The sequence below is a fragment of the Narcine bancroftii genome, chromosome 13, assembly GCF_036971445.1.
Source record: "Narcine bancroftii isolate sNarBan1 chromosome 13, sNarBan1.hap1, whole genome shotgun sequence".
In the NCBI taxonomy this organism is placed as follows: Eukaryota; Metazoa; Chordata; class Chondrichthyes; order Torpediniformes; family Narcinidae; genus Narcine; species Narcine bancroftii.
Window position 1 is genome coordinate 31,525,409 of NC_091481.1, and position 12,718 is coordinate 31,538,126.

General features: G+C 43.0%; 1 long non-coding RNA gene across 2 annotated transcripts in view; it reads left to right on the top strand.

The window, feature by feature from the left end:
- Window positions 1-5,216, top strand: part of LOC138748849 (uncharacterized) — a 36,166-nt gene extending 30,950 nt beyond the window's left edge. For both annotated transcript variants that reach the window (XR_011348278.1, XR_011348277.1), the window contains one exon: window positions 1,551-5,216. This is a non-coding gene — a long non-coding RNA (uncharacterized lncRNA). The remainder of the gene's footprint in view (window positions 1-1,550) is intronic.
- Window positions 5,217-12,718: the final 7,502 nt, after the last annotated feature.

The following is a 12,718-nucleotide window of genomic DNA, read 5'->3' on the forward strand; positions in this document are numbered from 1 at the left end:
CTAAAACAAATCATGAAGGAACAAGTAATGGATTGGTGTGATAAAGAGAGAAGCTTCGAAGAAAGCTATGACAATGGAAATCACTTAAGCACTAAATGCAGGAACAACCTGGTTAAGAAAAGGAAAAGAGAAAGCACTCAAACATGGCTAACAAGAGAAATTAAGCAGAGTATGAGGAGTTTCATATAAAATTGTCAAACAAATCTGCAAACCTGAGAACTGCAGTCTGTTGAGCTCTGATAATTCAGTGGTTAGAGCATTGGTCTTGTAAACCAGGGGTAGTGAGTTTGTTCCTTGCTGGGGCCTCATTTCTGTGAGGGCTTCTGGGCAAGGTGGTGACCGTCTTCCTGACAATAGACAAAGTTAAAGAATTTTATGTATGTTACATTCTAAATGTAGTATTACATGGCAATAATGGAACCTTAAATTTCAGCAAAAATTAATGAAGAGAATATAACAAGAGAACATAAATTAACTGTAAAAGATACATAAAAGGAAAAAGATCAGTGAAATTGAAGGTAGATCACACAGTGAAAATAATTGATGCCCAGCGATGATTCCCTTGATTCCAATCTAGTCGTTGCCTACATCCTGGAAGAAGCTCCAATGGGAAAATGGCAGAGCAGTTAAACAAATAATTTGGTTCTGGGTTCACAATTAACTTTCTGTGACGCATTACAGTCCCAGTGACCCTGGATAGAATCTGGCACTGTCTGTTAGGACAGTTTGTATGTTCTCCCCATGACCTGCGTGAGTTGTCCCCAGGGGCTCCTGTTTCCTTCCACCCTCCAAACTGCACGGGGTTGGAGGTTAATTGGGCGGCACGGGTTTCAATGGCCGGAATCCGCTTTGACCGTGTAGTAAATAAAATTTTAAAATGTTAAAAGGTCTGATGAAACTGATAAACTGATGCTATAATCACTCAGAAACTATTGACACTGAGAAGGAGAAATCCTCAGAGCCTGATCATTTGCATCCTTAAGTACTGGAGAACATTACCATGCAACTTTAAAATAAAATTTAGACATGCAGCACTCTAACAGGCCAATTCAGCTCAATGATCCAGTGCTGCCCAAATTACACCCCATTAACCTAAGCCCCGATACGTTTTTGAATGGTGGGAAGAAAGCAGAGCCCCCAGGGAGAATGTATAAACTCCTTACAGTCAGCGCCGGATTCGTACCCAGGTCCGGTCCCGATCGCTGGTGCCGTAAAGGTGTTGCGCTAACCGCTACACCAACCGTGCTGTCCACGAGGATGTATTGGGTTATTATCTCGCATAAATCTGCAAATTGTGGAAAGGTCCCTGCAAGTTGGAGGACGGTAAATGGTATCTCATTTTTTAAAAAAAAGAAATGAGGATTTATTCGAACATCATTGTGAAAACTATCTTGATGAAGGGCTTCGACCTGACACCGACCTTTCTTCATCACCCACCGATACTCCTCCATCAGGGTATTTGCCACATAAACTCAGCATGACTTAAAAGAAAATTGGCCATTGATAAGGTGGAATTATTGTATATTTTTTATCCTGCTTTTTTTCCCTAGAGCTCGGAGGATGTGGCATTCATCTCTCAAGACAAAGCTAATAATGTCATGGAATCAAGGAGTTATTAAGTCATGAAGCCTTGCAGCACAAGAACAGGTCCTTCAAGACCTCCATGTTCATTTGACCGCCAAGTATACATCTATATTAATCCCAGTTCCCTGTACTTGGCCCTTAGATTTTTATGCTTCAGTGATTCAAGTGCTCTCCAAATACTTAAGTATTTGGGGTTGGCACAGTTGGCGTAGCGGTTATCACAACGCCTTTACAGGGCCAATGATTGGGACTGGACCTGGGTTTGAATCCTGTGCTGCCTGTGAGGAGTTTATATGTTCTTCCCATGTCCGTGTGGGTTTTCTCCGTGGGCTCTGGATTCGTTCAACCCTTCACAAACGTACCGGGGTGTAGGTTAATGGGGTTTAAATTGGGTGGCACGGACTCTTAGGGCCGAATTGGCCTGTTACAGTGCTGCATTATATAAATCAAAACAAAATTAATGTGTTGCGGAAGTTTCTGCCTCCACCGACTCCGTGAGCACAGCATCATTCCACGTTCCAACCACCTGCTGAGTGAGAAAGTTCTTTCTTGGATCTCTTGCCATTTACCCGAGACCTATGCCCTGCAATGATTGACACCTTGGCCAAGGGGAGATGCTTCCAACTATCCGGAGACACAAGAAACGTCAGATGCTGGAATCTGGAGCAAAAGCCGATCTACTGGAGGAACATAAGGAGTTGCGCAGCATCAGCGGGAGAAAAGGTTATGGCCTGAAACGTCGACAAATTATTTTTCTCAACTGCTGCTGCTCCACTTGCTAAGGACGATCAGCAGATTAGTTTAGTCTCCCTTCTTTCTGCCCTATCTACCCCCCCCCCTTCATAATTTTGTGTATCTCTCTCTCGGGACTCCGCTCATCTTTCTACTAAACCCCAACCGATCAAGTCTCTCTGCCCTCTCATAGATCTGAAATATTTCATCCAAAGTAACCTTGGTGATTCCCCTCTCCACTCTTGAGTTATTCCTCAAAATGTGAGAGCTGAATTTTTGATTGATTGGAACTTCTAACCATTCAACTGTGTGTATTATAACATTAAATGAAAATCCAAAAGACTGCACATGGTGGAATTCTGAAAGCGAAGTCAGAAATTCTGGAACATGGAGAACGAGAAACTTGATGCATTGATCCATCTGGTGAAACTCCTACCACAGGGTTTCTGGGGCTGGCTGTGTGGTGTTTGCACGCTCACTCTGAGACCCGTGAATCACTTTGGAGCACTCCAACTTACTCCCTCATCCTAGTGATGTGCTGGTTGGCAGGTTAATTGGTCGCTCTAAATTTCTCCTAGCATGAGTGGCATAGGTTGCAGGGAAAATTAAAGGGCCATCAGATTCCTCTGTGAACCAGCATAAACACAGAAGGCCGAATCGCTTCCTTGTTTGTCTTATGTCAATATGGACAGAATCATAGAATATCGGTGCAAGAGTAGGCTATTCAGTCCTCGGGCCAGCTCCACCATTCGATGGTTGATCATGTTACTTCAGTACCCTTTTCCTGCTCGTGAATCACGGACTTCAGGAAGACCAGGAATGACCACCCTCCACCACACATCAGCAACTCTGTAGTGGAAAGCGCCAAGGTCCTTGGAGTTCACTTCACTAGTGACCTATCGTGGACACACAACATCTCACTTGTCAGTAAAGAGCAACAGCTCTTGCTGAAAAGACTGAAACCGGCAAGGCTACCGGCCATCATCAGGTCAACCTTCTCCAGGATCTTTATTGAGAGCATCCTACCCAGCTGCATCACAGTGTGGTCTGGCTGCTGCAGGGAAATGAATTGGAGGTCGATCCAGAGGACCATAAGGTTGGCAGAGACAATTACAGGAGTCTACTGACATCGCCCTCTAAAGAGGGCTTGCAAAATCATTGAGGATCCCTTCCACCCTGCACCCAGCATCTTTCAGCTGCTCACGTCAGAAAGAGTATTACACCCAGAGCTGCTAGGCTGAGAAACAGCTTTCTCCCCATGGGCAGTGATAATGCTGAATGACCCAATGAAAGGCTCACACTAACCAATTGAGACGCGCCTACTTACGAAACAATATTTAGTTATTTATTTTTGCGTCTATGTACAGTTGTGCTGCATGTGTATTGCTTGTCTGCTTGTGTGTTACGTCTGGTTGTGTGTCTGCGTATTTTGCACCGAGGACCAGAGAACGCTGGCTTGTATTTGTGCAATCAGATGACAATAAACTTGTCTTGCTTTTTCTCCTGATTCCTCTAACCGGGAAGGCCACATCCAACTATCTTTGGAATATATCGAACGAACAAGCCTCTCTAACTTTCTGTGGAAATGGAATGGGAGAGGGGAGAAAGCGGGAGTGTTAAAGACTGCAGAGGAAATGTCTGAGGTAGAATAGAGATCATGGTTAGACATATTCAGAAGCATTGCTTTCCTGAGCAATCACAGACTTCATCTCTACATTCCCGTTGTTTCCTCCTTCCTCCAATGTGTCCCTGCAACTTAAATCACACTTATATTCTCACTTCATTGCTCTCTTCCTCACCAGCTGAGTGTTTCCAGGACTTCATGTTTTATTTTAGTTTTGTATGTTAACCTATCTAGAAATTAACTGGGATATTAAACAATGTTAACATAACTCTGTTAAATGCATATAAAACAATTTATATTAATGCCCCAATAAATTCCATTTTAACGAGGTTATAAAGTGATCCATAAACAAGGAATTGCTTTTATAAATCAGTCCAATTAGGTTGATATTTTTTGTGTGATGTTGCAATTGATATGGGCAATGATCTGTGGCATTTCTGCATGATGGACCAGTAACCACATTTGAATAAACAGCTAATTACCTGTGTAAACAAAACACATTTATTGCTAAATCCCTAAATCCCTGGGGGGTTTGAAATGTACAGATTATCTGAGGAAAATCATTAAACTAAATATTTAATTCCCAGAATAGTCTTTGAACTATAATGTGGAGTTAAAGAAATTCAAAAACTGGATTAATTTATGTACAATTTTATTTGAATCAAATGGCCCATTACAAAAAAACAGGAGAACTGGAGCTAGTAGGGTGAAGATAACATCGTTAGGAAACCGACCTGAGTAATTCTGTGCAATATTCACCTTAACACAGGTGATGTTTTTGTCCACTAATGGCGCTGGAGGTTGTGTGACGCACGTTTGCCCCAATGAATCAGAAATGGTTTTGTCCATTGATTCACAACTTTTTTCTTTCCATTCGCATTCCACCTTAAGTATTCCCTATGCCATCAGTGCTCTGTGATTAGTAAGGGATTGCTTAAAGTAGGATGTAGGTGGAAAGAAAAAGTTTGAAAAAAATTGTCCCTCATTGACTCACTATGTGCACGGTTTCATAACTCCAAAGGAAATGGGCCAATGTCAATTGTTCTCAAGCAAAATGTTTCAGTAGAGCAGTGGTTCCCAACCTTCCCTTCCCACTCACATCCCACCTTAAGCAATCCCTTACTCATCACAAGCACCGATGCCACAGGGATTACTTAAAGTGGTGTATGAATGGAAAGAGAAAGGTTGAGAACCACTGGGCTAGTCTTTTGTGTTTGCTGATTTTTTGATTAATTGATGTAAAGCATTTTGGAGCAACATTCCATTGTGTTTTAAATGTGCTGTAATAATAAAATATTCATTTTGGATTCAACTTAAAATGTTCATTGAGCCCTCATAAAAATAGAGGGTTGTGTGGCTCAGAGATAATAATGATAATAACTTGATGGCCATGTACATTGGACAAATGCACCAAAATTTGTGCTGCAGCCAAATGAGCACTTCATAAAAACTGAGGTAGATTTATTAATTTAATTAAAACTGGTCAATAAATAGAAAAGAGGGATAATATTCACAGATATCTGAGTGCAAAAAAAGGCAATTTTGCAATTGTTCGAACAAAGGATATCAGAGCTGTCCCTGATTTGTGTGACAAGAGGAGATTTAAGGACATGTATCCCATAATAGTGTTAGTCATATTTCAGATATCTTTGAATATTGAATAGTTTTAATTAAATTAATAAATCTATTATAGTTTGTTAAGAAATGCCCATCGCAACATCTTCTACAACCTTGAATTTGGCTCCTAACTGCAGAATTCAGGGGAGAGTGGGGGTGTGGAATATATGTCCAAACTTTCTTGTCAAAGTGCAAACAGTTCAGTGTTGACCATAAATGTAGAACCAAAAGTGTTTCTGGGATAAGTCTCTTCTACAAACAGCAATTGAGACTTAGTTAATTGCTCATTATTTTAAATGTTGATTCATAGAGTTCTGCCAAACAAAGAAATTAAGGCGTTATAGGCAGGTAAAAAGAGTCCAATTAGATGCAATTGACATCGTCTCCATGGCTTTTGTTTGAATCAAGTTATAGCCCCTTTTACACTTGCATCCCACTAAATTGGACGTTCAGTGTCCCAGAATAGGAATGTGGGTTTGGCTTTTCACACTTGACCACTCCTAACTAGGACATTGAATGCTTTCACACTTGCCAGGAGCCATCCCTGGGTTTAGGAGTGTTCTCCCTCCTATCAGTGATGTCATGATGCATCCAGCGATGGTGGACCTGCCCTGAATCCTGATCAATGTATTATGATCTTATAGTGGAACAAAATTAATTATGCCTAATTGTAACATAAGTAAACTTTATGTAGGGCACAGTATGTGCCCTTCAGCCCCTGTTGTTGTTGCACTGACCTATAGAAACCTTTGTAAGGGACTGTCAGAAATTGCTAGCAATAGCAGACAATTTTTAAACAGAGTGGTAAAGTTGGTAGTGTTTTAACGCACAATTTATAATAGCATGGTGCACTCTTTATATAGCATGGGAAAGTTGGTTGGGCTGTGCGACAAAGAAAGGTCTGTATGCACAACTGCATGGATGGAGCATTCATGGAGGGGTTTATATGGCATTCTGGGAACCAGGTCCACCATTGCTTTTTCCCAACGGTATTTATAAATTGTACGCGATAGCACTACCAACTTTCCCACACTATTTATTTCCTCTCTCTCCCCCCCACTGCGAGTTTCCCAGGGCAAAGTTTGTACCTTTATTTTAATCTTTTCTTCCTTCATATTCCTGCACTCACGAAAAAAACTTGGGTAATTAGAGTCCCACAATGCAATTCTCTGTTCTACACTTGCCTGATTGCAACGCCGGCCTTGTCTGCAGATGCCGTCAATCCTGGCGTGATATAATGCCATCTGACGCCGGCCTTGAGCTGATTTTGCTTTTACACCAGACACTTCATAGTCTGAATGGGCATTAATGCCTGGGATCACTTGCAAGTGTGAAAGGGGCTATTATAATTTCTGCAAATTCCATGCAATGTTAGTTTTACAAGGTTATATCAGCCAAGCTGCAGCTATTTGAATGACAACGGGTAGAACTGCAGCTGAAGTCGGAGACAAGTCGGTAGATTTTGATGTAGGGAGAAGATTTCAAGTTCCACCTGACCAAGTGGAGAATTTAAATTTGAGTAATTAAACAAAATGAGCTCGCTGGATCATTTTCTTGATTAACATCCTTCAACAGAAGAGTCAATCTTACCTGGCCAGGCTGGGTTTCCAGATTCAGTGCCTCACAAGTCAACCTATTCAGTAAAATTCATACCTTCAATTGAGCTTTAAAGTATTTGTTCAAACTCAAATGAACTAAATAGTGGCTTGTGCATGCATTGCCCATTTTCTACTATGGAGCACAAGTGGATCATGAGAATTCTTCAGCTAACCAACATTTGGTTTTTTTCTTTACACACCGCTGCTGCGTTCTGGGAAAATATTCCCAAATTCCTGGAAAAAGTGACTCATTCCCGTTCCGAAATGTTGACCTGCGACATCCCTGGACATCAGTGCGGGCTGCCCAGGAGCTGGCATTCAAAGGACGTCGTTGACAATGTGACACTGCACGTCGCACGTAAGGTCAAGGTCGACGTCCAGCCATAGGTCATGCCAGTGAGTCCGACCACTCCGCAAGAGAAGTGTGGTAGTTGCCGACGGAATCATTCCGTCAGTTACAAGTTTAAAAAACAAAATAGATATATATATGTATATATATATATATATATATATATATATATATATATATAAAAAAGATGATCTTTGATGAAGAGTCATTCTGGCACAAGGAGAAGAGATGTAAAAGCAGGTTAAGGCATTGAACGTCCTCCAGGCAGCATCCTGAAAGAAAACACAGCCTCACTTTCTGAAAATAAATCAGTATCAGAGGGCCTCATCAAGAGATTTGTGCTGATCAGAGTTGGAGCTACAAGATATTTGAAAGAGAACCTAGAGATAAGCAGTTGTGCTTTGCAAGCTCACAGGTAAGATGAGATCTTATCCTTTAATTTTGCATAAGTATTATTTTTCTCAAAAAAAATTGATCACATCACGCCACTTTCCCTCACTGCTGCCTCCAGGAGCTTTTAGCTTAGACTCTGAAAATGGATCTTACATTAGATGTCATTTCTTCCCTGGAATGTTCTGCGAAATGAATTCTCCATTTCATTCATTCGGATAATTTCTGTATATTAAATTGTAGTGCACTGCCAGTAACCACAAAGACTAGGATGAGGGAACGATAGGCTTTAATGTACAGAAGAACCTTGCTGGCTCAGATCCAGGTATAGGGATGACAGGAAGGGAGAGGGGGCTCTACCTTTATGGCCCAAGACCACGCGGGAGGAGTCATAAGGTATGAGTCATCAATGGGCGGGTCAGCTCCATATTATACAGTAGTCCACCATAACTATATACAATGGAGGAAACATATCACCACAGACAAGAAGTCAGGTTTGTTTCTTTTATTTTTTGATTATGTTACCTGACCTGCTCAGACTTACCAGAACTCTCTTTTAACTTAATTCTTTCATATACTCCGTCTTTTCTTTTCGTAATTTCCCAGATGATCATGAGCAGAGAGTTTACCCTGTTCCAAGTAACTGAGGGAAGATATTGTTTTAAGGTAACAGAATTTTGCTGTGGCTTCCCACTTTTTCCATACCTTTCATGGTGCATTATAATGGATCATTAAAATAATAAACAACACGGGGGCTGGCAATCTGAAATAGACCAAGTATTGGTCCGGCAGCGTGTGAAGAAAGAGAAGTAGAGGTAGCGCTTTGGTTAATGTATCAGTTGGGATAGATGGCTGTCTGTTTCACGTGGATGGCTCATCAACATCTGGATTTCACAATAGAGCAGAGAGAATGCCCCAGGATAATGTAGGTTAGAGGAAGGACTGTAAAGCAAAATGAGCCAGAAGGGTCACTGGTGACCCTCAGGCCGGAGGGATATTCCAGAGGTGGTGTGAAATAAAATTGTAAACACTGCAGTGCCCAATCCACATTGCAGAATCACCAGGCTTTGCTGGCCTTTCGGGTACTGGCCAGAGCACGTTACCCACCTCATCGTGCTGCTGTATCCGCTCCTATGCCAACTTCAGGAAGAACATCAAGTTTCACTGGGACCCTGACAGCAGCTAGCTTTCGAAACAGCAAAACAAGCTGTGGAGCAGGCGCTGCCCGACAGACTGGAGTCCCCTTTGAACTCCAGGTCTCAGCCACCACCACAACAGCCAAGTGAAGCCTATGGCAGTAAATCAATGGCCAAAGAGTTCCACTTGGTTTCTGGATGAAAACCCGAGCCCACCTCCCGTTATGTCCCCCTTTGAACGCTGGCTTCTGGTGTGCAATTTGGCTCTCTTCCAAACTGCTAAGGAGACCGTTATCCTCCGGCCTCAAGGGGAGGCGACAAGGGGAAGTGAAATGAGAAGACTACATATTGTAAGTCGCATGCACTTCCAACGGTTTATTTTTAAAAAGCCCGTGCTGTGCCTTATAAGGCGACCCGTAAGTCCCACCCAAGCGCAGGTAGTGATGTCATGGCGCAGCTGAGTGCGTGTGTGTGGCCCACTGGATTGCAAAAGAAGATGCCCCTTGCAGCACCATTTTGACACGGTTGCTCCACTGCCGTAACAATGCAGAGCCGGTTCACCTGCATTCGGAGGTGAGCCGCCACAGACACAGTTTTCCTCCTTTGTTAAGTATTGCCGACCAGGCAGAGCCAGGGCCAGAAAAAGTAAGCAGGCTGCACGAAAAATCATGCCCTACCCGGAGAGTCATGATCCCCTTTCCGAAGTCCCCGCTGTCAAACCCTCTCCCGTATCTTGGGGTCAGCTTCACCAAAGATGAACAGCAACAGTCCTGGTTAACAGATGGCTCCAGTCGTTGGAAGAACAGGAGCAGCTATGGCGAGCGGCTGCACTACCCCCAGGTAGTGGGAGATCCAGCCAGCTCGTGGAATTGGCTGCGGTAGTGCTTGCGATCAAATCAGTGATGAGTCTGGTGCATATCTCTACCGATTCAAGGGCAGTGGCGAATGGGGTGGCGGTTTGGTGGAAGCTCCACAATCGCCCACTATGGGGTCAGCAGCACTGGAGATACATCTGGGAGCAGGCTGGGCAGAGAGCATTCATGGTCCTCCACGTGGACGCTGACACCAACAGAGCTACAGCGGAGGCCATCCACAATGTCACTGTGGATCGTGCAGCTCAAATCTGCACAGCCTCCATCCACTCTAATGATGTCGAGTCCGGTGCCCTGGCAACATGGGTTTACAGGAAGAGCGGTCACCTGGGGTCCAATGGAACGCGATGGTGGGCAGAGGGCTTAGGTGTGGCCTTAACCCAGGGTCAAGCGTGAATGGCGGTAGATAATTGCCTCGCAGGTTAAAGTGCAGGGCTGCATCAGATACTGCAGGGCAAGCTAGAATTTTGGTGCATTGTGTTGATATGTTCGACAATAAAAATCATTATTATCAAGTGGGCTCTGATTCACCAACAGCTTTTATAATGCTTTGTTAAGGCAATGGATCATTTCTAAGATGATGTAGGTCCTGTTCAAGGAATATTGCAATGAATCTCATTCATTTTGCAGGGTCAGTTTATTGAACTCGAACATGCATTTTTTTTTTTGTTTCCATATGCAAGGGTTCCAAAGAGACCTTCAGCCCGCAGCAGTGGGAGTCTTTGAAATCACGGTCCTAATCTGGGCATCTGCAACTACACTGCCTGATGCAAACAGAACAACTGATTTGACTCATTTCAGCAAGGAATGGGTGGTGACCGCTGCATGCATTTACTTGAAAAATTGTTAAACAAGTACAGTCAGCTAAAATAATGGCATGCCCAGGGAAATCATTCAATCTTTGGAATGAATTAATTCACCAAAGCGACTAAAAGATCATCTGATAGTTTATCTGTGCTGTGTGATGATGTCTTGACTCTGGATTGAATTGTGCGACACCAACGTTTAAAATATTTCATTTTGAAAATCCAACGTTATTTCCTGCAGCAACTATGGATAACTGATATACTTGCAAAAAATTCACTCCATGATAGATTGGACCATTGTTGAACCCTTAATTACAATACAGATGATAGAACATGTGGCTGCATGGATTCTCCTTTTCTCACATTTTGCAATAAAAAAAAAGTTAATTGCCTCTAGTTTAGGTGGACAGGAGGAGAATAGAGGAATCGATAGGAACATGAGAGATAAAACGTTACTCTGAATTTTGTGGGGATTTGTGGGGATTGCTCTCAGGGCTGGCGCAGACCGGATTGGTTGAATAGCCTTTTTGTCTCGCCCCAAACTCCTTTCATGTTTGATACCTCACCTTCCCATATCTTTCTTTCTTTGGCTTGGCTTCGTGGATGAAGATTTATGGAGGGGTAAAAGTCCACGTCTGCTGCAGGCTCGTTTGTGGCTGACAAGTCCTATGCGGGACAGGCAGACACGGTTGCAGCGGTTGCAGGGGAAAATTGGTTGGTTGGGGTTGGGTGTTGGGTTTTTCCTCCTTTATCTTTTGTCAGTGAGGTGTGTTCTGCGGTCTTCTTAAAAGGAGGTTGCTGCCCGCCGAACTGTGAGGTGCCAAGATGCACGGTTTGAGGCGATATCCCATATGGACTCATGAAAGGATCCTGACCTGAAATATTGACTATCCATGGATGCTGCCTGACCTGTTGAGTCATTCCAGCTTTCGTTGATTCCAGCGTCTGCATTCTGGGTTTCTCTAGCCAACATTTATGTTGTAAACCAAATATAGCAAATGAGTGAAAACTGCTCAGATGTTACTGCTCAAAACATTAGCAACTAAAATTTCCATTGAAAGGAGAGGTGTGCATGCTTCAAAAATGCTACCATTGCTCGTTCATTAAGAAGAACTTTTTAATTGTTAGATTGTAGTGGGGTGAGCGGCTGCATAACATAGTGGGCCGAACCACCGCCTGTGCAGCTGCGCAGCGCTGAGGGCCTGATCGCCGAGCAGCCGCGCGACCCTGTGGGCCAAATCGCAGCGCACAGGGCAGTTAGGTACTCACCCATAAGATGACGCAGGCCTCCCGTCGTCCCTGCGCTCTTCGTGTGCATGGCCGGGATGAGATGATGTCACTTCTGGACCCCGGACCCCGGAAGTGACTTAGAAAGAGAGGCAAGTTTGAATAAACAGTTTTGCTCACTAACTAATGTGCATGGTGCATCGATTTAATGGCAGTGCTGCACCAGGTGCCACAAGATGACTAAATTTGCAATAAATGTAAAAGTAGTTTTAACTTTACCATTCCTTTCTTATTTGAGGATAATAATTCTAGAAAAAAATATTAATCTTGGGAGAGGGCAATATTCCTGAAACAAAAATTTCTATTTTATTATAAAGTCTGGCAGGCGAGACAAATAGGTTGATCATATCTTACAATCAAACTGAGTAGTCTCATGCCTGGAAATGCAGCATTGGGTTGGAATTTTGCCCTTTCTTGTCAGATGCAGAAGATTATTGTTGAAGCATTTAGATAACATGAGCCCTGCCTCTTCAATCACTGCTTGAGTGGAACAAGTCATGCAGTGTACTCATTACACATCGACATTTAGTTTCAAGCCCAAATCCAACATGTGTGCTTATGTACTTATCACCCTGCTTCACAACTGGGCCCTCAATCCCAGACTACAGGGCTCAGATCAACCCTGCAAGTTTATACACTAAAATGTCATGCCGAAAATCCAGGAGAATTTGTCAGGAAAAATAGGATCAGATTTGTATACGACTGAAATTCCTCAATCAGAAC